This window comes from Arvicola amphibius, chromosome 12 (genome assembly GCF_903992535.2).
Source record: "Arvicola amphibius chromosome 12, mArvAmp1.2, whole genome shotgun sequence".
NCBI classification, from domain to species: domain Eukaryota; kingdom Metazoa; phylum Chordata; class Mammalia; order Rodentia; family Cricetidae; genus Arvicola; species Arvicola amphibius.
Genome location: NC_052058.2, coordinates 152,788,909 through 152,813,121, shown reverse-complemented (window position 1 = coordinate 152,813,121; position 24,213 = coordinate 152,788,909). Strand labels below are relative to the sequence as shown.

The following is a 24,213-nucleotide window of genomic DNA, read 5'->3' as shown; positions in this document are numbered from 1 at the left end:
TTTTATGCACAATGCAGGACTTTTTGAGTTCATTTTGATCACAAAGCTTCTTTATTGGAACCATGGGAGAACCGAATTATTGTATTAGTAATGTATAATTATGTGTAGTGGGAGGGGCCTCAAGTGCACAGGTGCCAGCTGAAGTCTGGAAGGAGGTGGTTGACTGGCGTGGCGAATGATTGGTCTCTTTCCTGGGCAGAGCCATTTGTGCTGGGCATCTGGCCAGTAGAGACCAGCCCGTCCCTGGTCTTGCGTTGACGAGCAGCCTATAGTGACTTTGCCAAAGAGGATGTTGGGTGGAGCATACATGCTGAGGTATGAAAGGGAGAGACTCGAGCTTGCTTATCTGCCAGCAGAGAAGATCAAGAAACAGAGAGGCTATTGTGATCTAGCCAGTGTTTCCCAATCTTCCAGTGTCATGGACACACGGGAAATATTTGTAGAGCACCTAGGCGAGTAGACAAGACCGTCCCCAGCATGCAGCCACGGGACTCCTCTTGCCTGGGCCCTGCCCTACCCGCTCAGGGTTAGGACATACCCTCCCAAAAGGCCACTTCCAGCCTAAAAATGGCATCTTTCTACAGATCAGAAAAAGCCATTTAACTTCTTTCTCTGCCCCCTTCCAGATACCCATTACTTCCCAGGCAGTTGGCTAACATAAAAGGTGTGTCCATCTCCTACTCTTAGACTATGCTCGGCAGCCATTAGCATTATTTTTTAACACACCTGTGACTCATGGCAGGCAACTGCTGGGAAGGACAGACACAGCTGGGGGACATTCCTCTTCCTTGGTGGGAAGCTCCCAGGAGTCTGCCATGGGGACAGATCACATGGTGAGTTGCCATGCAGGGAGATGAGGTGCATACTCAGGCTTCAGGAGGGACGGGTGAGCAGGAGACACATACCCAGGCATTATCAGGGAGAGATGATGCTTAAAGCGTGGAAGCGAACATGGTGAAGAAAGTCCACAGTAAAGAATTTGGGAAATGAGTGCCCAGCAGCCCAGCAAGCCTTGTCTGCTAAGGTAGGGTCTAATATTCGGGTGGAGGAGAGAATCAGAGCCCCAGCTCGAGTGCAGTCTGAACTCAGGGGTACCCTGTGATTTCCCACTGTCCTTAGAGCAGCATCTGCTTGGGATCCTTCTACACCTGTCCACCTCTGTCCCTGAGACATAGAAGGACATCTGGTCTGGGATCACCATAGCTTGTCCTAGTAGGCAAGATGGGGCTGTTTATGCTCCTGGCCTTGACAGTATGGGAAGTGACAGAATAGAGTCTTGCCTTCTCGGACACCTGTGATACAATCTCCACAATATGTTAAAACCAAATAACTAGATTTGTTTGGCTTTGGGTTTTGAACTCATGGCAGTCCTCCTGCTTCAGCGTCCCAAGTTGCTGGGATTACAGGAATGCACCACTCGCTATTCCTGGCCATGTTATTAGCTCGGTAGATATTTTGGACCTACTGTGTGCTTAGGGCTCCAGCAAATGAAGGGATGGCGGGTGGCATACTGTCTCCACAGCAGAGTAAATGTGCCCCGGCTTTAGAACAGTTTGTTCTTACTGACCAGGCCTCCTTTCTGGAAGATTTCCCCTAACACTTCCATCTTCTGTGATACCAAGTTCTCAATACGTCCCTTCTTTACGTGTATCCTAGAACGTGCTGCTATCCCCACAAGCAGATCTGCCTTGCTTCACGTTTCTACATACACCTTCAGTGCCAGGCACTGTTCTTGGGTGTGATAGGAAAAGCTGGCTGTTTGAGCAGGCCTCACTCAGCAGCCTGGGAGAGGGCACAGGGTGCCCACAGGACTCCGTTTTATCTAGTGGACAGAAGGCAGCTGCTTCTTGCCCAGGCGGCTTGAGCTGGAAACCAGCACTCTTGAGGCCACGTTGTTGGTGTATCCTGCAGATTAGCAAGCTGTTTGGCAGTCTCATGTGACTCGGACCAATACATGTGGAAACAAATTCTCTTTTATAAATATTGCCTGAAAGACAAAAGTCTTTCAATAATGGGAACCCCAGGGGAAGGACAGGTGATTAATAGGTTCTTGGTTGGTAGGTTGGAAACCAGTACCTTCACTATGAGCTAGAAACTAAACAGATGAGAACTGAACGCACAGACCCTGACCCTGTGGTTTGGGTCTACTGAATAGAGTCCCTGGGCTCTTGGGGACAGTGCCAAGTCCCTGTCTTGCTCCTGCCATCTACAGTTCTATGGAGCGGCTCCCTCTACCATCCTTAACTGTGCTCACTCCTGCTCTCTTTGGTCCAGATGGTTCTATACTCAGTCTTTAGCTTGGGGAGCAAGAGATACGCCACTCTCTTACCTGGACATGGCTTTTATATTGCAGCAAAGTCCAAGCTCCTTGTCTGGACCTTGCATGCGTTCAACAAACCAAGTCTTGGTCTTTTCAGGGAAAACCCCAGTTCTGTGGTCAGCATTTAATGTGCCTTTCCACACACACGGGTGCTCACATGGGCAGTTATGAGCAGCCTGTACTCTCAAGCAGAGGTGATTACTGTCTCCGTAGCCTAAGTATTTATTAGTAAGTGTATTTATGAGGATTATCATAGAGTAATAACTGTTTTGTAACCTGCCCCTTTCACTTCACAATCTGAGTCCTAGTGTTGACTGGTTATTGCTGGAATTCTGGAATCTCTGAGTTCTGATTTGGGGTATGTGTGTTGTGTGTGTGGGGATTAGTTCTTTGAGGCAGTAGATACCAAGTGACCAAGTGATATTCAAATCCTTCAAGGTCTGGTGAGGAAGATCCAGAGGAATGGGGAGATGGCTCAGCGGGTAAAGTGCTTGCCAAACACGTGAGGATCAGAGTTCAGACCGCTCCCCCCAGCCCTCATAAAAATTAAGCAGGCATGCCCGGTGCCTGTAATCCCAACATTTTGAGGCAGACAGGATGGCCAAGGCCAGGTGGCTAGCTAGACTAGCTGGTGATCTCTGAGTTCAACTGAGAGACCGTGTCACAAGAAAATAAAACAAAATGAGAGAAGTCAAGGAAGATACCCAATGTCACTTTGGGGCCTCTACATGAAGGCACACACATGAATGGGCATTCACACGTGTCCCCACATAAGCAAACACATAAACATACGCACATGCACAACACACACACACACACACAAGAGGAAGAGACCTACTAGGAAGGTCCACCTAGTCTTAGACTCAGCAGTAGTCGGTGACCTAATTGTGTAACAGTGAAGAAGAGAATACAGAATAATGGACTCGGGTCGGTAGCCTAACCTCAGCGCTTTGGAGGTGGAGGCTGGAGGACCAGAGTTCAAGAACAATCTCTGTTATAGATTGAGTTCAAGACCAGCCTGAGCTACATGAGCCTTTGTATTTAAAAAGAAAACACTGAAAACTGAAACTCTAACAAGCTGCAGAGTGGGTGAAAACTAAAAGAACATGTTACCATGGGGGAAATACTCATTAGAATACATCATCGTTAGAGAAGATGAACAGTGTTTTGTGCACGAACACGTACAAGGTGTATTGTACATTTGCCATTGCAAGGCGTATTGGTTATTTGGGGTTTATTTTCCCTTGTTTCTAAAGATTTACCTTCATTATTTTTAATTAAGTGCGTGTTTGTGTTGGGGGTATGCACACTTGTGTTTTGTATGCCCCTGGAGCTGGGGTTACAGTTAGTTGTGAACTGATGCATGTCCCTGGGAATCCAACTCTGGCCCAATGCCCTCTTACCTGCTAAGCCTTCTCTCTCCAGCCTCCAGTTTTGTTTTTAATAAGCATCTCTTTAGTGATATTCATTCTGCAGAAGATTTCTGCAGTATCCTTTTTTATTGCTGTTGAACTCTTAGAGATAGGGTTGCTCGGTTCCTGGAACACGCAGCCTTAAGGCTTTGGACATGTGACAACCACAGACTCCTATAGAGAGCTACCCCATAGCCCTTAAACAACAGTGGCAGGGGGAAAAAGGCGAGCAAACAGCAGGGTTTCCAATCTTTTTTTTTTTTTTTAAACTGTGGTAAAATGTATCCAGTACAGAACCATTTTAGCTCGGAGGGTACATCCGGAGGGCACAGCTCGGAGCACTGCCCATGTTCACACTGCTGTACAGCTCGGAGCACTGCCCATGTTCACACTGCTGTACAGCTCGGAGCACTGCCCGTATTCACACTGCTGCACAGCGCTAACTACCAGCTCCAGAATGTCTGATAATTTTCTTTTCAACTTCTGCAATTTGATGCTAAAAAGGACCTCATTATCTTACCTCACATTTCTTTTTCTCCTGAGGTGTAATTTTTTTTTTCGTGCGGGGAATGGAACCCGGTGCCTTGTGTGTGCCAGGCAGGCTCTCCACCACCGAGCCCCTTCCCGAGAGCCTGAGCATATGTGACTTCCGTCAAGCGCCTGTAGCCAGTTTTGTTTCTTGGGAACTCTCCAGTCCTCAGCCCTCCTGCCTCCCCTAAGTCCTCCCACCGTGCAGGCCGTTTCCTCTCGAAAACAGGGCTTCCCCAACTCCCGGCGCCGCCCGCCTTGTTCTGTGTTCTTGTTCGCCTCATTTCCACTACTGACCATCTAGTCTTCCTTGGGCAGCAATGGGCAGTTCAGGTCACTCCTCCTCCCCTTCCTCGTCCTCCCCCCCCACCGAGGACACGTGCCATCCCCAACCTCATCGAGAGTCGGCGACCGACCAGCACATTGTTCTAGTAAATATGCCCCCCTGTAAAGTTACTGTTTTGTCATTTCCAGTCTGTGTCAGTGGATTCAGTACCTTTACAGCATGGCTGTCACCTCCTTCGGGCCCAGAACTTCTTCACCCCGAGGAGAAACTTTGTACCTATCAAGCAGTTATTCCCCCCACCCCCCACCCAGTAATCACGATTCTTTCTGTCCCCGTGAATTTGGACAGTTGATTCATAAGTGAGCTCACGACCTTTATCCTTCCGTGGCTGTTAGTATCACTGAACGCGGTCTCTGTGAGGCTTGCCCGTGTTTGTAGACGGTATCAGATGTTCATTTTTTTAAAGATTTATTTTATTTATTGTGTATACCGTATTCTGCCTACATGCATGCCTGCAGGCCAGAAGAGGGCACCAGATTTCATTACAGATGGTTGCAAACCACCATGTGGTTGGTGGGAATTGAACTCAGGACCTTGAAATGAGCAGGGGGTGCTCTTAACCACTGAGCCATTTCTCCAGCCCCCAGATGTTTATTTTTAAAGAACATGTATACCATGTTTTTGGTTATCCGTTTACCTCTTGATGGCCCTTTGGGTCCTTTCTACCTCTTGGCTCTCGCTCATAGTGCCACTTTGAGCTTGGGTATAGAAGTTGCCTTTTAGTAGATCCACTTTCCATGCTGTGGGTCTGGGTTAGAAGCTGAACGGCAGGACCACGTGGCGTTTCTGTATTTATATTTTTTTCAGGTTCCACCAAACTGTTTGCCGTGGTCTTAAGCACACGGTTTGGACGGACTGCCTGAGAAGATGTGACAGAGGAGGGAGTTCACAGTCAGCCAGATTGAGCCTCTGCCCTGTAGGGAGTGTAGGGCCTTGGGAGGAGCTGCAGCAGGAAGGCCTCCTAAGGGAGCAAAGGTCCTTCCTGAGCACTACTTTCTGTTGTTTTAAGGGCAAGGGACCGACAGACAGCATTGCTGCCGGGACGAATTCACAGAAGCGAGGTGTGGTGGGAATAAGGACCAGAGAGGGCTGTTGCTGTGGCGCCTCGTGAGGAGCCACATGAGGGGTCTAGCCTGCACTTAGGAAGCTCCAGAGGCTCTGAAGCTTGCTTCTCCACACACCTTAGGCCTTCTTGGAAGTAATTAGCATGCCAAGTAAGAAAAGTGGAGGTTGTTCTCGGCCCTCAGGCTTCTACAGTCCACCTTCCGTAGGGCCAGCCCTCACAGGCACAGAGTGCAGACCCTAGGGCTGTGTCTTCCTGGTCGTTTGAATTGTGGACTGTGGCACCTGCCACCATATTTTCCAAGGCCGCACCGCAGATGAGTCATTTATGATGCTAATTCCTGACCCCCTTCCGTCCTCGCCATCCCCAGTTCTCTTTGAGTTTTCAGTATCTTCTAAGGCGTTAAAAATCTTTCCTTCTGTTAATAAGAGACCCTGCCGTGAGCAGCCCAGTGTGAGGCGAGCTCACTCCTCCTGCAGGAGCTGCCCCAGAGTGGCTGTGAGGATGCGGGATAGACAGACGCTAAGGGCCTAGCTGGGCTGCGGATTGCCTTCAGGCATGTGGCTTCCCTCAGAGGTGTGCTCCCCATCCTTTTCTCACCGGCATGCAGCAGGAGGGCTGAATCTACAGGACAGACAATAACAAGTGTTGACAAGAAGGTGGACAAATTGGAATCCCAATGTATTGCTGGCGGGACGACAAAATGGTGCAGCCGCTTTGGGGCCTCCGAAAGTTAAGGACAGAGTTACTAAGTCGCCCCCAGATATAAATATGTATCCAACATCCAAGAAAGCGTTTGTCTTGGTAAACTTTGTACATGGATAATCATAACCTCATTATTTGTAATAGCCGAAGTACCTATCATCTGCAGAAGGCATAAGCAAATAGAGTATACCCATGCCGTGGAATATTATTCAGCCATTAAAAAGGATGAAGTACTTGGGTTAGAGAGAAGGCTCAGCAGTTCAGAGTTCCTGCCGCTCTGTAGGGGCCCAAGTTGGGTTTCCAGCTCCCATGCACAGTGGCGCATAGCCATCTGTAATTTCAGCTTCAAGCAAATCCAATGCCTCTGACTTCTATGAGCAACTGTACACACACACACACACACACACACACACACACACACACACACACACAGAGAGAGAGAGAGAGAGAGATACACTTTAAAAATTAATAAATATTTTTAAAGAACAAAGCTCTGTTACATGCTATATTTTTGATGAGTTTTGCAAATAAGCTCAGTGGGGGAAAAAAACCCAAAAACCAAACAACAAAGAGAGTCACATGGTATATGGTTTCCATTTTTTTCTGTATAATTCAGGGAATGATCTATGACAGTCACATTCTGATTTTTGAATGAGTGAGTTTTTTAAGTATATAGCAATCCAGAGTAAAATAGTGAATAGCAAAAGACAAACAGATGATGGGATAAAAATCATCTAATTGGGTACTTAAAACATCCAGGAGAAAAACCCCAAAAAGGCAGTCAGATAGAGTTCCTGATAAAGTCCCGGGTAAAACAATGTCTCCCGGCTTGCGGCCTCCAAGTAAAGGAACAAACAGCAGCAGACATGACTAGCATCACCTAATGGAGGGCTTTAGAACACCCAGCAGAAACCAGCGAGGGAGCAGAGGCAGTCAGGTGACGTCCCCAGATGAGCGTTCTCTCCACGAATGACTTTACCTGGCCAAACTCTTTCCCTCTATTATAGGCATTTTCATATCATGGGATAAACAATAGGAACGTCTGTTGGAGACGCTGGACACGTTTCACCTTCTAGCTGTTCCCAAGGACTTGGTTTTTACTCTTGGGCCATTTTGCTGTTCCCTCCCTCCCCCCTCCCCTGCCCTGTCACAGAACTGGGAGTTCGGCAGCCTGTCCCCAGACAAGGAGCCTTGGTGGACTCTTTGAGACCAGTGTGCTTGGGTCTAAAGAGCACAGGCAGGGGAGAGGACCCCACAGGCAGAACCAACTCCCCGGTGAGCTCCAATAGCGCATGACAGTTTTCTAATGTAATAGACTTCGCACCGTTTATAGGAAATGTCCACAGTAGGCGGTTCGTAGTCAGGAAGCAAAGCAGAGTTGTCCTGGAAGGACTGCTGGTGAAGATGGGCTTAGATTGCTCCGAAGTCGCAAGAGATGCTGGCCAGTTCCTGCGGAAGCCAGCAGAGTCTGGACTTCAAAACAGTGCATTTAACAGTATCCAAATTATACCTCAATAAAACGTTTAAAAAATATTCCTTGTTTGTCTAAAATGTTAATGTAGCCAGAAATCCTGTATTTTTAATCTACCAAGTGTGCCAACTCTATTCTTGCCATTATTTAATGAATAAAGCCTTATTAGAGCACATGCATGCACACACGCGCGCACGCGCACACACACACACACACACGCACACACACAGAGGAAACAAGCATTTGCTGGAGAGACCAAGTGGTAGTGGAAATAAAACCGTCATAGGCGTTCTTGAAGCCTGCACCTTTGCTTTTGTGTTTTACACTTTGTGTAATTGACTTGGCGAGCTGCCAGCCTCTTCACACCATACATTCTCATTTTAAACAAGTTTAGTTCCTTGGAAAACAAAAATAGCATTTTTCCCCCAAACCGGAAATCAGGGTGGTAGCCACTCCCGGGGAGGGTTTTCTTCTAGAGCTGGGACTAGGCTGTGCTCTGCCCCTTACCCAGGACCCTACAGGTATAGAGGACTTGTTCAAACAGCTAAAGCTAGCCGTGCTGATTTGCCAGTTGAAGAAAAAAGATCCAGAATTCTGCATTTTTAACTTAGAAAAAAAGTTATGAAAATTATGAAAGCACACTGATACTCCTTTCGAAGATGTCTTTGTGTACCTTGTGATGATCGCAGGGAGAGGGGCTCACACAGGTTCTTCGGGCGGGTTCAACTGTCTAAGGGGAAGAAGAGTTTTGTGCAGCTGCAGCATCTGGCTGAAATTAATGTATTACAACATTCCTTCAGCAAGTTGCCCTTCATAGCAAAAAGGGATTTTAATACATGCTGTCAAGTCTAATCTTTTCTTATTTCTAAATTTGACTTTACCTTAGCCTTTGACAGCTTCATCCAAGTATACAAGGTACTTTCTGTTTTCACAGACAGCCCCCTGCATCATACTGCATAAAAGCATACCATTTATTGCTGCCTGCATGTGCATGGGTGTTAGACCATCTACTGGGGCATTCGTCACCCCGAAGAAAACATTCTGCCTGCAGCCACCACGTGCCAACATCTCCTAATATATAAGGAGGGGACTTCGTGAGCCCCACTGCATCCATGGTGTGATTTTGGTTGGCGTGGTCTTGTGATGGTCTTGTGCCTGTAACCATAGCTACTGTGTGTTTATGTGCACAGCTGCATGCACCGGCCTATCCACAAATACTGTTTTCCTACAGACATCTGCCCCCTCTGGCTCTTACTACCCTCCTGCCCCATTTTCTGTTACGGCTTTTGAGCCTTGTGTGGGGGGCTGAAGCAGGATACAGATGTCTCATTTAGATCTGAGCGGTCCACACTATTATTCTCTACATGCTTACTCGTTATGGGTCTGTGTATCAGTCACCATCTACTGCAATAAGAAGCTTCTCTGCTGAGGGTTGGGAAATGCACTAATCTATAGATATGAGATATGAATTTAGGGGGCAATTTATTACTGTGTCCATTTAGCAGAATTATAGTACTAGGTTTTCCCTCAGGACCTGTGTCCTAGCCAGTTACAAGTTTTAACTCAGTTATTGATACCAGACATAGATTCCATCTTATGGAGTGGACTAAAGACCACCTCCTAGGCCCCACTTCCTAGAGGTTCTATTTCCCAAAAGCACCACCTGGGTGTAAACAACCCTTTAACACATAGGCTTCTGGGAGATATTCATCATCCATGAGTTAGCATTTATTTTCTCAGCAAAACTGAGCAAACAGCAACAACAAAGCAAATAAAAAAAAAAAAGCCTTAAAGAGAAAGGAACAGAAAACTCCAGAGAGTTCTCACGTTACCGCCCATTTAATCTATGTTGTCATCTCCAAGGGACTCAGAGTAATTCTGGTTATGTCCTGAGAGTTTAACTGAGGAGGGAAAACCCGCCCAGTGTTAGCGGTAGCCATGTTTTCCCCGCCATGATGGATGATCTCCTCACCCCATGAGCCAACGTAGACCCGTCCTTTCCAAAGCCGCTGTTGTCAAATATTCTGTCACAGCAATAAGAAAGACAAACAGCATACACACTGCTGGCTTCCTGTGCCACAGCTTGTGTGCATCTGCTACAGTCGGCGAAGCTACGCTGGCATGGCATCGTCGTCACCCCGTGTCTGCGGTGTACAGGCTCACCCCTAGAGTTGTGTGTTCCATAGGTGTGGATGAATGGGGAACGGCGGGAATCCGCTGTTGTTGTAGAATCATAGATAGTAGTTTCGCTGCCCTGAAGATCTGTCCCCTGCCTCATGACCCTGTCTTCTCCTGCACACCGGCAGTCTCTGATCTTTCTAGAAGGCCTCTGTAGAGCCCTACAGGTTTGCATTTTATAGACTGTTGGACAGTTAGACTCATGCAGTCTCTAGCCTTTCCAGACTGGCCCCGTGTCTTTTCAGGGTTTGTCCTCATTTGCTCTCATTTCAGTTGTCCCTACAGATTATCCACCCACCAGGAAGGATATCTTAGCTGCCTCCATGTCTTGGTAATTTGAAGTGGAACAGCAGAAAACATCCACGTTCAAATTTATGCGTGGCTGGCTTTCCATTCATTTGGGTAGGTACCCAGAAGTACGGTTACTGGATCATATGCTAACAGAATGTTCAGCAAAGCTGTTTTTCAGATTAGCTGCCTTTTTACCAGCAGTGGGTGATGGTTTCATGTGGTCCACATCCTTGCCGAAATTTGATGTTATTAGTGCTTGGGATTTGGCCCACCCTAATAAGTATGTCATGGGATATCGTTCTCCTTTGCAAGTCTCTGATGACATATGATGTTGACTGCCCTTTTGTAGGCTTATTTGCTGGCTGCTGTGATTGGAATATTTATGCCTTGTTGAAATTTTACCCTAATGCATCAGTGTTGAGGGTGGGGTTTGGCTTTCAGAAATGATTGGGTCATAAAGGCTGTGCTTTCGTAAGTGGGATCAGCAACCCTCATAAAGAGCTCATGAGAGGGAATTTGCCCCATTCTTTCCTTCCGTTGTTATTCCGTGCACCTTGGGCTCACCAGACAGTAAACCTGCCTTGGACCTTGACTTCCCTGACCTTTAAAGCTGTGAACAATAATTTTCTGGGTTTTTTTTTTTGCCATTTAAATACACGAAACGCTTCACAAATTTGCATGCCACGCTTGCAGAGGAGCTAGTTAGTATATGTGCTGCGGAAGGGGGTACAATTTTATGTTTTTTAAAATTGTTCAGTCTATGGTATTTTATTATGCAGAACAGAATGGCCTGAGATGCATCAACTAAATGTTCTCCTCACTGATGTGTCCTGGACATCCTCAAATGTCAGGTATTCGGTGTTAGGTGTGTGCTTCTGTCCTGGAACTGTATCGCTGAGTTGTGGGCATTCTCTGTATATTTTTGAGAACAAGCCTTTCTCACGTGTGCCTTTTGGAAGTATTTTCTCAGTATCTTTTCATTTTGCTAAACATGGTCTTTCACATAGCAAAGGTTTTAAATTTTTAAAGATTTTTCTGTAGTACAGGTTTAGAATTCAGGACTCTCCTGCTCACCCAACCCTCCATGTGTTAAAATTACACACATGTACCACCATGTTCGGCTAAAAGTTTTACATTGTATTGAAACCCAGCTCATCAGTTATTTCTTTCATAAGTTGTGGCTGTGGTGTTGTATTTTGCATAGATATCTATAGTTATCTACATTTTCTTCTATGTTATCTTAATCCAGGGGATTTTATAGTTCTGTGTTTTACATTTAAGTCTGTGATCACTCTTGGTTCCTTTCTGTGACTGGTGTAAGATGTGTGGATTATTTTCCACATCTGAGTGTGAGTTGTTCTGGTACCATTTGTTGAAAAGATTATGTTTGTACCATCTTAATGCCTTTTGCTCCTCCTTACCAACCAAAGATGTGTTGGTATTTGCCTGGGCTTTATGTGGGACTATTTCTGGGATTTTGTTTTATTGATGTCTTTTATTTATTTTTTTCAAATTTTACACAGTCCTGATTATTCTGTGTAATAAGTCTCTCCCTCCCTCCCTCCCTCCCTCCCTTGCCCCTCTTACTTGATTCTTGGGGTGGGGTGGACATTGAACTAGGAGCCTCCTGAATGTTAGGCAATACTTCACTACTGAACAGTACCCCCAGCCTCTAGGAATTCTCAAAGATGCCAAGAATCTTTTGCCTCCCTTTGTTTCAATATCTGTTCAATTTCTTAATATCTACAAAATAACTTGCTGCCGTCTTGACTGAGTTGCATTGAATCTATTGATAGTGTTGTGATGAGCTGACATATTGACAATATTAAACTCTTCCTGTCCATGAATATGGGATATGTCTCTGCAATAGTTTGGATATGGTCCATGTTGTGATTTAGGAAGCGGTAGAACCTTATAGAAGGTGAGACATAGGGGTGACATGGTCATTGGTGGGGACACGGCCATTGGAGGAGACATGGCCATTGGAGGCACTTCATCAGAAAGGATATTAGTTATAAGAGAGCCGGTCTGTCTCCTAAAACCCTGCCCAACTTCCTTCCTCGTGGTCCTCCTCACCTGTGTTCCCGTGGTGATGCTGTCACTGTGTGACCCAGACACTGCGTTCTTCTCAGGACCAAACAGGTGGCGTCTCGACAGGAAAACCAGTACAGGGTCTCTTCACCCAGCCCTTTGCTGTTTCTTACCAGAATGTTGGGGATTGCCTACTTACTTGGTTCAGTTTAGACCCACGTACCGTCATTACCTACTTGTTCCAGAAGGACTACGATGCTATCTGTGGACAAAGGAACTTTTATCTGTCCCTTCCTTCCCAGCTTGCATGCCTTCATGTCCTTTTCTTGTCTTACTGCATTAGGCTTTCATCATGGTGCCGAAAAAGAAAAACAGTAAAAGCATTTGAGGTTCTCGCCACTGATTGTTATGCCAGTTGCCAAGTTTTCTGTAACTGTCCCTTGAGAAGTTCAGAAAGTCCTCCCTGGTCGTAGCTGATTGACAGAATTTTTTTTCCTACATGAGTGAGCATTAAATTTTGTCACACTCTTTTTCTTCACTGATGTGATAATGTGATTTTCCTTCACCATCTTATTGATGTGATGGATTCCAGTAACTGATTTTTCAATAGCGAATATCTGCCTTATATACCTAGGGTTTTTCACTTGTCATGGATAATCCTTTTTATACATTGCTGAATTATATTTGATAATATTTTATTGGTGAATTTTCCTTTTGTGTTCCTGAGGGGTGTTAATCACACTTTAATATTTTTGTCTGGGTAGGTTTTAGGCTGATGTCCTCTTCGGATGAGCTAGGAAGGAGAATGAGCTAGGAAACACTCCTTCCACTTCGGTCTATGAAAGAGACTGTGAAGAATTGGTATAAGTTCTTCTATAAACATTTGACAGAATTTGCCAGTGAGCCCCCCGAACTTGGAGCTTCCTGTTACCACTTACTGACTGTATTGCTTCAAGGGATCCTATCTGCATATTGTCTGCTTCTTGGTACATTTTAATCTAGGTTATGTACATTCGTAGGCAAAGAGTTCACAATTTTTTCTCTGTCTTCTTATTACCATTGCATGTGTAGTGGAGTTCCTTTTTGCATTTCTAAGATTGACATTTTTTCTCTCTTTTCTAATTGTCCTGGACAACAGTTACTGGTAAAGCTGATCTCTTTGAAAGAACAAGCCTTTGGTCGTGTTGACTTTCTCTTTATTGACTGCCTTCCTTCTTTGTCACTAATTTCTGATCTAATGGCCATTAGTTGTGTTCTCATACTTACTCTATATTTGATTTCCTTTTCCAGTTTTCTTAGATGGGTGCAGAGGCAATTGTCTAGTTCTTTCTTTCTTTTTTTCTTTATGACAGATCTCTTTACAGATTCCAGGCTGGCCTTGACCAAGTACTGAGATTTTTAGGCTGATTATGAATGAAAAATTTGCGTGCACACTCGTGTGTGTGTATGTATGTATATGGTGTATATGCATGTCATGCATGTGCGTGTGTGTGCCGGTGCATGTGATCATTGTCAGTCAGAGGTCAGTATTGAGTATCTCCTTGCTCATTCTCCACCTTAGTTTTTGAGACGGTGTACATTGAACATGGAGCTCACCAATGACTAGACTGGCTGGCTAGAGAGCCTCGGGGACCCACCTGCCTCTGTCCCCACAGTCTGTGGGATTCCCCTCTGTAAGCCATGAATATGTTTTATTACCATTTGTTAATAAAGAAGCTGCTTTGGACTATTGCAGGGCAGAATATAGCAAGGCAGGAAATCCAAGCAGACGTAGGGGAGGGAAGAAGGCAGAATCAGGGAGATGCCATGTAGCCACCCAAGAAGCAAGAGGTAACAAACCGCAAGCCTCCTGGCAAAATATAAAATAATAGAAATGGGTTAATTTAAGATATAAGAGTGAGTTAAATAAGAACCCTGAGCTAGTGGGCCGAAGAGTATGTAATATTAATATTAAGCCTCAGAATGGTGATTTCATAAGTGGCTGTAGGAGCTAGTGAGCAGGACCCAGCAGATGGAGAGAAACCAGACCCGGGGACCAGCGGGATGGAGGATATTTACAGTTACAGCATGTACAGGTATAGGTCTATGCTGCCGTGCTGGCTCTTTCACTGAGGACTGGAGATCCAAACTCAGGCCCTCATGAGTACAAGTCCAGCCTTGACCAGCTGAGCCGTCTCACCCTGACCTTCCGTCTCTTCTCATTCTGTACTTTTCCTTCTGCTTTTGCTTCATCCTACCCGTGCTGATAAGTTCCCTTCTTATTTTCATGTAGTTATGGATTTTTAAAATCATTGTGTTATTTCTTCGTTGACCCTTGTACTATTTGGAAGTCTGTTATTGAGTATCTCAAAGATTTTGTAGTTTCCAACTCCGTTTGTTAGTGATTTATCCAACCTCCCTCCCTCCCCATCTTTTTCTCCCTGCTGTGGCATAGAACCCATGGTCTCCTGCATGCTACCATTCAGACTCCAGCACCTCTGTGTTTGTTAACTCAGTCAACTTGACACAATCGTAGACATACCTGGGAAGAGGAATTCTCTGCGAAAATGCCTTTATCACATTGGCCCGTGGGCATGTCTGTGAGACAGTTCCTTGATGAATGGTTGATGTGAGAGGGCCCAGCCCGCTGTGGGTGGTGCTACGCCAGGCAGGTGGTCCTTAGTTCTATAAGAGAGCAGGCTAAGCAATCCGTGGTGGTAAAACCAGTAAGCAACGTTCTTCAGTTGCCTCTTCCTGTTCCAGTTCTGCCCTGATTTCCTTCAGTGGTGAAGGGCTGTGGTGTGGAAGTGTAAGCCAAATACACCCTTTCCTTCCCAAGTTGGTTTTGGTCAGTGTTTCAACTCCACAAGGAAAGCAAGCTGATGCATCTCATTAGTGTTGGGTCCAAAGGAGATGCTGATTCCCCAGACTCCAAAAGACAGTCCAGGTATCCAGAAGTGGACCACAGGAGGACTTCTGGTGGTTAGATAACCAACATCCCTCAAGAACTTGCAAAGCTGGTTCCCCTCCACCGAAAGGAGTATGTCCCTTGTCACCTAAAGAAGGGACAAATGACTACCTGTCCCCATTAGCGCATCAAAGCTCATGCTGGCCCCTAAGCTCCTTCGTTATCCCAAGTACCTGTCATGCTGGCCCCCAGGCTCCTTCAGTATCCCAAGTACCTGTTATGCATTTCAAAGTCCATGCTAGCAGCCTAGCCTTTCTCATGTCCTCTCCTCCCCTAAACTTCCCTCCCGCAGGTATTCATTCTCTATAACCCTGCTATTTTATAATAGTTCCTATTCTCCCCCTCCCTCCTTTTCTCCCTTTCTCTGCTCCCCCTTCTCCACTATCTTTTCTCTGTCCTCTACCCCCTGCTATTCTCCCCACTCTTGCAGACAGCCCTGGCCATGCCCAGCCTGTTGGCCATGCTCTTCTCTCTCCCTCCGCCGTGAACTCTTAATCTTAACCGTCTCTGTCCGTTCTCTCGCTCATATCTACAATAAAAAAAAAAAAAAACCTTCCCCCTAACCATGCCATGAAATGGTCATGTCATCAGCTTATACACTTAATTTAATTACGCTCCAAGAACAGACCCTATGTGACTTTTATTCTCTTAAATTTGTGAAGCTATGTTTTGTGGCCCAGAATGTAGTCTTGTCTTGGCGAATCCTCCCTGTGAGCTGAGCTGAGTGTGTCAGCTTGTTTTCTCACGAAGCGAGCTGTGGCGCTCAGTCTTTCCCAGCTGACGGATGGTGACACCGGGGTTCAGCTGTGCCCTTACTGACACCTTTGCCTTCTGGATCTGTTCGTTGGTCCTGGGGGGGTTGTTGGAGTCTCCAGCACTAGTGGATTTATTTGCTCTTGCTCTCTGATCTGCCAATTTTGTCTCATGTATTTGAAGGCCTCCCCAGTCTTCTCTGAGCAGTGACCCTCAAGAGTAAGGCCCCTTTAGCCTTGGTAACTTTCAGCGCTTCTAAATGTGCTCCATGTGAACTTAGTCCTACCTGTCTTCTCTCTCTGTTGATGAGTTAGTGTGATGTATCTTCCCATGTTCCTGTGTTTTATTCTATTTTTGACTTTTATATTTAAAGTGGAGCTCTTGTTGATAACATATATTAAGATTATTTCTTAATCTAGTCTGATCTATCAAGTGATGAATTTAAAACATTGGCATTTAAGGTGATTGGTTATATAATTGGATTTATGTCTACCGGATATGTTAATTTTTATTTGCTTCTCCATGCTGCTCTTGTTCTCCACCCTCCCCTTTGGTTTTATACTTTTATGTGTTGTGGTTTGAGGAATGCAAGGACTTTACCACCGAGCTACATTCTCAGCCCAAACCCACTTTCAAATAACAGCGTCGTGCTTCACACAGAGAAGTGTCTTACAGCAAACAGAACACTATGGGTGTTTTTAAAGGCTCCCTTCCTCTCCACAGCAGCATGCTTGGGTTTTCCTTTACTCTTAAGGCAGAACGCGGTGGAGCTCCTGGAAGTAAACAGTTAAACAAGTAGAGGTATCCTGTGTTCCCCACTTTTCACACAGATGTAGCAAAGGTGTCTAAAGGAAGGAGGGCTTTCCTTGTGTTTACGGTTTGAGAAAGGTACAGGGCGAAGCCACCAGTGGCAGGTGTGTGAGGTGGCTGGCCACACTGCATCCCCAGTCAGGAAGCAAAGAATGGGTTGGAGTGCTTAGCCTGCTTCTCCCTTTTCTTCTGTATGCAGCCGGAGACCCTGGTCTTTGAATCATGTCACCAGCACTTAGTGCATGTCCTCTCTACGGAGACCCCCTCACGGGTCTGCTCAAGAGACATTTCTCCTATGGGGATTTCAAATCCAGCTCCTTCCTTCTCAACTCAACACCCCCAAACCTCACTAGCCACCATCACACAACTGTGAATCCTCAGACTTGTCCATCACGAGACTTCAGCAGGCGATCAGCTGCAGTGCGGATTTTCCTGCACTGGTTAGTACTAGGGAGTACTCCACTCTGGGGAGCTGTGGTTCTCCATATCCGGGTAGACAGCTGCGCTTTGCTGTGACCGTGGTGACACAGCAGTGACGGGGTTAAGCTCGGGTCATGTTATCAGTTAGGGTGCATGGCGACATCTCAGCTGATCACCTGTTGGACACCAGATGTTCTCCTAATGCCATTTGGAAGTCTCAGTGACCTGTTCCTGGTGGCCCATTCTCATTGCTCATACCAGCTCTCACCTCTCCATTCTGGGAGGGCTGGACTGTGCTCCAGGCGTAGCTTTTAGTCTCTTCCTTCCGTTCATTCCCAGTACAGGTGCCAGGCACCCTTTACATGGCGTTTTTGGACTATGCTACTTCTTTGCTCTAAACTCAGTGTTTTCCAGTTGCTATGAAATGCCAATTTGCATTTTTAAATTTTAATTTAATTTTATTTGTTGAGCATCTTTCAGGGGCAGAGTCTTACTAGATAGTTCTGGCTAGCTTGAAGCTTGCTGTGTAGACAAGGCTGGTCTCCAACGTGAGGCGCTTGTCTTGCTCTGCTGCCAGTGCTGGGGTTACAGGTAGGTGTCACTGCGCCTGACCCATCTTGGTATATTCACAGGAGAGCAACAGATTGTAAAACTTGACATACTCCAAGGTAAAGTGTGTGGGGGGAGGCAGCAAGATAAGATCTCACAGATAAATCCATTACTACTAATTATTCACACATATATGTAAATACTTCTGAACAGTATGGGGTGAAATGTCAAAGAAAATTCTAGTTTATTAAGACAGAGTACTTAGTCAGACATCTAATTTATTTTTTATTGTAGGTGAATGTAAGCTCCCTCAACATTTAAAACCGAGAACATCATTTCCTCGTCTTTAAAAAAAAATCCTCTTTAGTTAAGATTAGAAATCGTGTTGCCGAGTCACAGCCGGCTTTACTGCGTCTCACTGTGGTCTAATATGAAGATCTGTGTGCACAGATGTGTTGTAGCAGGAGGAAGAACACAAACTGTTCCTTCAGCAGCATTTTCCACGCTCTCGAATTAGGCTCTCCCAGAGATCATTAATCGTCGTAAGTCTGGCGATTCACCACCTGCTTTTCCAGAAATCATTACTTGGATGTTTTCCAATTCTTGGCTGTGGGGTTCACGTTTTGTGAACTGTGAAATTCTGATTTCTGTATTCCGAACGTTCTCTACTCACCCTGATTGTTTTTTAAGACAGGGTCTCAGGTAGCCCTGATTGGCCTCAGATTCCCTGTGTAGCCAAAGGGTGACCTAGAATTTCTGATCCTCCTGCCTCCCTCCCTTGCCCAAATATTGTGATCACAGGCGTGTACCGATCATGCCTGTCATATTCAGTGCTAGGGACTGATCCCAGGACTTCACAGATGCTAGACAAGCACTCCTTCCATTCAGTCTCATCCTCAGCCCTGGGGTGAGTTCTTTTTAATACAGTGGTTTAGATATTCAATATGCTTTCTACAGAATAAAATGATAAGTCTACTATAATCCTAAGATGCAGCATCTAGTGAACATAGTGCCCATGCACACCTAAGGTGGACTATGAGTGCAGGTTACACACCTATGTGAAACTCGTGTGACAGATAATGTGTGTATCATGTAGTATCTATGTTATTTTCTAGCAGTACTTGGTTAAGAATGCAGTTTCTTAAAAGTGTAATTGCATAATTATGGGAACAGAAATCTAAATGCATTTAACATTTTTCCTACATATGTATTTTTTGGAACGCATTTGGATGAGAAAATTGCTTTGATATAAATTTTTTGTGGTACCCAGTCAACAGATGCTGGCCCTGAGATAAAGACTGATTTCCTTACCAGGGTGTTCAAGATCCATGACTGGCTGCATCCTGTCCTTGACTTCATCTCCTGATGTCCCTTCCTGTAAATGTGACCTCTGGCTAGGAGAAGGGAGTGTGAGTGGAGGTGGGGTGTCTGTGCCGATGTGGAGAAGGGCCATTTGGACATGGAATAGCAGTGCAGCCTTGCCTATCCCTTCTCTCTCTCTCTCTCTCTCTCTCTCTCTCTCTCTCTCTCTCTCTCTCTCTCTCTCTCTCTCTCTCTCTCACACACACACACACACACACACACACACACGCGCCCCACCAAGCTCTAGGGTCTCCTCACATTCTCAGAGGGAGGAAGTTTCCCCGTCCACCAATGGAAATACTTGCTTTCCTGCTTGTTTCTCTACTACTGGCTGTCCACATCCAAAGGCGTGAGAAGGGATCAGATGTCCTCCCCGGGGCAAACCACGGCCTATGGAACTTAATTAGACCCACATCACAACAGGAGAAGGTGTGCCAAATGCTCTTTAGAAGTGGCCAGACACTCCAAGGAATGAGTAGCATCATTAATCAAGCCTGACATCATCCATGCCCCCTCCCCCCCCTCCCCCTCTTCTACTCTCTGTAACCGGGACCTGAAGGGGAAATCCCCTGTCTGGCTGACTAGGAGGATTGGTAGCAAATGCTTTTACTCTGAGGTCTCTGATTTATCAGGTGTGACAATTAGCATCTGGTGCTGTGTGACCTAAGCACGGTGAGGGAGCTGTGGTCCCTGGAAGGGGCTCAGGCCAGGGAGATGGGCTTTGGGTTCAGGCCTGACTGGTTCAAGCTCCCTGCGTAGTTGTGTGTCCTTGGAACAAGATGTGTGGAACAATTCTTTGTCCCCGAAAACAGGCAGAACCGCCTGTGCCCCGCACACAGTTCCCGGGGCTTCTATTTATAGATTTTGTTCTCGTCCATGAACGTCTGCATATTTGATGACATGTCCCTTTTTGTTTGCTATTAACTTTGTAATAATATATTTCAATATCTGATATAGCTAAATATCTCCCATTGTTCTTCATTTTAAGATTTTTTTTGTATTTTTGAACTTTGTTCACAAAATGAGTTTGCTATATGATTGACCTTGTCTGGTTCTAAAATAATCCTGTAATATTTTCACTATATACTTACATATTTAGAGGGAAGTGACATCTTCATATTGACTTTTTAATGTAAGAATGGGGTATGTCCTATTTGAGTGTTTTCTTCCATGCACCCTGGAAATTTTTATTTTTAATACAGATTTTACACACTTCTTAAATAGATTCCGAGACACTGTACTCCTTTTATTGCAATTGTGAATGGAATATTTGAAATTTCATTATCATTTGTCTGGTTGTTTGTACACATTGGATTATTTTTTAATCAGTGATCTTATTCTCACCACCTTATGAAACTTTTCTATTGATGTATGCAGTCATTTCTGCCAAGAGTGGTAACCTTACTATTTGGTTTTCTATGAGAACAGAACCCCAGTGTGCTTGTAAATTAGATTTTCTGCTTGAGAGAATATGTGAGACTTTCTGTCTGCATCCCCACCTTCCCCTCTTGTATCTCTGTCTGGGCTCTGGGTATTTGGCCTCACAGGCAAGGGGCCTGTTAGCCATCTGGAATGCTGGCCAGGGGCCAGGTAAGCAATGCTTCTGGTCCTTGCTTGTATCCTGAGAGAGTGTAACATGGTAATGGAGGGTTGGCCAGCATTTACAAAGTCTCAGGCACCATAAAAACAAAACAAACAAAATGAAAATGAATTACACATCAGACCTCCTGAGATGCTACGGTAGGACGTGACTCTTCTGGCCAGCAGAGAGGAGATCTGAGGTCCGGAGACGGCCCTGGTGTTGGAGCGGACATAGAAAGCACAGCTTTCAGAGTTGCTGGAAGAGGGCTGGGGTAGTTTAATTGTGGAACACTTGCCTAGCATGTGTGAGGCCCTGGCTGCGATCCCCAGTGCTCCCAAACAGAAACCCTAAAGGAAAACAGCTGGAGGTCCAGGGAGATGGCGCTCTTGCTCATTAGCACGAGGACCTGAATTGAGATTCCCCAGAACCAATGTAAAAAGACAGGCTTGGTGGCATGCTCCTAAGCTCAGCAATGGTGTGATGGGAGGCAGGCAGAGACAGGCGGAGCCCTAGGGCTTGCTGGCTAGCTAGCCTGGCCTATGGGGTGAAAAGTCCCAGGCCAATCAGAGACTGCTGTGTCAGATTAAAGGTGAGAGGTGCCAGGTGGGAGGTACCAGAGAAATGACCTCTGAGGTTGTCCTTCAAAGCAACACACACACACACACACACACACACACACACACGAGAACAGCAGAAGCCAGTCTGGTGACAGGGCAGAGCAGGGCAGAGCAGGGCAGGTGGCCTGGAGCCTGTGAATATTCCCAGAGCTTAGAGCTGGCCCTGTGAGGGATGGAGCAAAGAAGCCTGTGGTGCTGGCTAGTAGGACCTTATCATAGAGCCTGGGAGACTCTCCTCTAGGTACTACTTATTTGAAGATCTCAAGAGTCAAGACTAAGTAGGGAACCTTATGAGACTCTGAAACATTTAAATAGCTGCAGAAATAAATTTTGAATCGCTTTTCTGCAATTCAAATCAAACAGAAGTTGGAAAATAAGAATCACGAGGCTTTATGGATTTATGTCAGAAAACAGCCTGGCACTGAGCAAGTGAAAGATTATGACAAGTTAAAACCTCATTTTTCTTTCTTTTCTGCAAAAGAAAAGAAGTAACCATGCCGTTCTTTTGCAGAATCACTTCATGCGGAGCCAGAGACGGATCAGAGCCGGAGCGCGGTGGCTCTGCCGAGCGGTTTCGTGTTCCAAACGTACATATGTTGCACGGAGCGTCTAATTATTCTTAGGGACAATTACTGTCAGGTTCCAGAATGTGCTCAATGAGCAGCAATTGGTGTTTATTCAGCTTTTAAAAGACTGTGCAAGAGAACAGTAGGTTATATTGTCTGCCTGAAGAAGCACTTTGCCATCCGGAAACATCTGCTTTCTATTTAAAGCCGTGGCGAAGGAATGGGAGCGTATTTCAAATATACCCCCTGAGCGCTGCACACCAAAGAAAGGGGGATGGAATTGGAGCTGAAGGTGGTTTCTGGGATCCACCCTGCTCTGCTGGTCCCTGCTGGGAGGGGCCTGTGGCCCGGTGGGTGTGGAAGTCCCAATTCTGTTGACTTTCCTTACTCTGATGTGGGCACACATTGGACCTGACAACCTTGTCCTAGATACAGGGCTTGAACTCGCTCAGGTGAGGCTGAATGAGCTGATGAAGTTGGGGTCTGTTTCTCTGAATTTCTCTGCTTCTTGTTGCTTGGCATCAACGTGTGACCCCTGGGTTCTCTATGCAGTAATGGTGTCTACTCCCAGCTGTCAGGACGATGCAGTGAGGCCATTGCCATCGGTGTGGTGTGTTGTAAACCTTCTGTGAGGGACAGTGCCTTAGCTAGCTGTCTCACCTCAGTGAACATGCAGCAGCTTAAACAGACCATATTCCTGTAGGGCAGAAATCTGGGTGTCCTTAGCTGGGTGCCATCCTGTGCCAGGGACCGTAATTGGGGATGGGCTCAAGTCTCACGGGAAGACTTCATTGCTGATAGATCTGGTTTGGAGCTCACATGGTTGTTGGCAGAATTCTGTCCTCTGGGGATATTGGACCAAGGGCCTCAGTTCTTCTCTGGTTGCTGGCCGGAATCTTCTCAGTGTCTTACAATGTGGGACTCTTAATATTCCGGAAAGCCAGCAGGGGAGAGTTAGTTGAAAACAAGTTACAATCCTCTATAACTTAATCACAAGGGGGGCAATCTGTTACCTTTGCTATATTCTGTTGGTTAAGAGAAAGAGTCAGACTAAAGTTCCAACCTGAAATTGAGGTAAGAGGATCGTTCACAAGTTAGAGGACCCCGTGGGGACTAACAGAGACCCTGCCTAAAATCCCCAGGCCCCAGCAAGCAAGCAAAGGCCAAAACAAATGTCTCACCTTCCTAGGAGGGGAGGGCATTCCATTGGGGACCACACCAGAGACTGTCTACTGCCCACTGCTGCTGTTTTAACTATTCTTACAGGACATGGTTAAGAGGGAGTGTGTGATCCAGGCAGGTCTCCTGGCCATTCTGAGTCTGTCTCCCCACCTGTACCTCACTGTCTCCACAGGACTATTGTGATCCTAAATGAGAAACCCCATATGCAGAATGCTAAGCAGTTGGTAAATGTCAACGCCTGGCTGTTCTTTTCATCCTGGCCTCTTTTTTCCCCGTCTTGAAATAACATTAGACTTTTCGAATATCAGAATGGCTTGGAGCTCCCCAGTATGCTCAGATTGGGTTATTCATGTGGAAATCCCAGTCCTGTGGGTGGCTTCCTGGGTACAGAGCTTCAGTTCAACTGGATGTGAAGGTCCAGGTCCCGTCTGTCCCCACCCCCCACTACATATACCCCCACCAGTGTTTGCTGAGACCTTGGGGCCAAGGAATGCAGCTGTAGGGCCTCAGTAGAACCACAGTTTCTTGGTACAGCGAACCAACAGTGTCCCTCCTGGGCCTCTTTCTGTAGAAGGCTGGCTGTGGTGGTGACCACGGGTGTGTCCAGATGGACCCACCTCTGTCTTTCTACTTGAGGTTCTGAGGACAACTCAAGGCTTTCAGAGTCCAGGTCTCAGAGGGCAGATTTGGAGATGGGGGCCTTTGGTCTGAGTGCCAAGTCATGCCAGGCAGACAGCAGGCTACCCTGGCTATATCGAGTCACAAGCTCTGCCATCTCACCTTGCCTTACGGTCTTTCTCCCTGCATCTCGCTGTGATTGATGGCTGTACTTCCCCGCTGCTGCCGGCTTTAAGGCACTGAGGGAACACAGCAGGCTGCCCCGCCTACCTTCTCCCCATTCCTCCTTCTCTGACCAGAGCCCCCCCACCCGCCTCCTTTCAGCCCCCTTTCCTATCCCTTGCTTCCACAGAATCGGTTCTTGGTCCCACTGTTGGCCCCCCAGAGTTGTAGGAGTAGGTGAGCCACCAACAGTCAACTCTGTCTTTCTAGGTGAGAGATGCTGGCTGTGGAGACCGTGTA

The 24,213-nt window shown here is 46.2% G+C and overlaps 1 protein-coding gene across 2 annotated transcripts in view; it reads left to right on the top strand.

Moving 5' to 3' along the window:
• Nucleotides 1-24,213, top strand: part of Homer2 (homer scaffold protein 2) — an 87,460-nt gene that overhangs the window by 23,679 nt on the left and 39,568 nt on the right. The gene's annotated exons all lie outside the window — the stretch shown is intronic.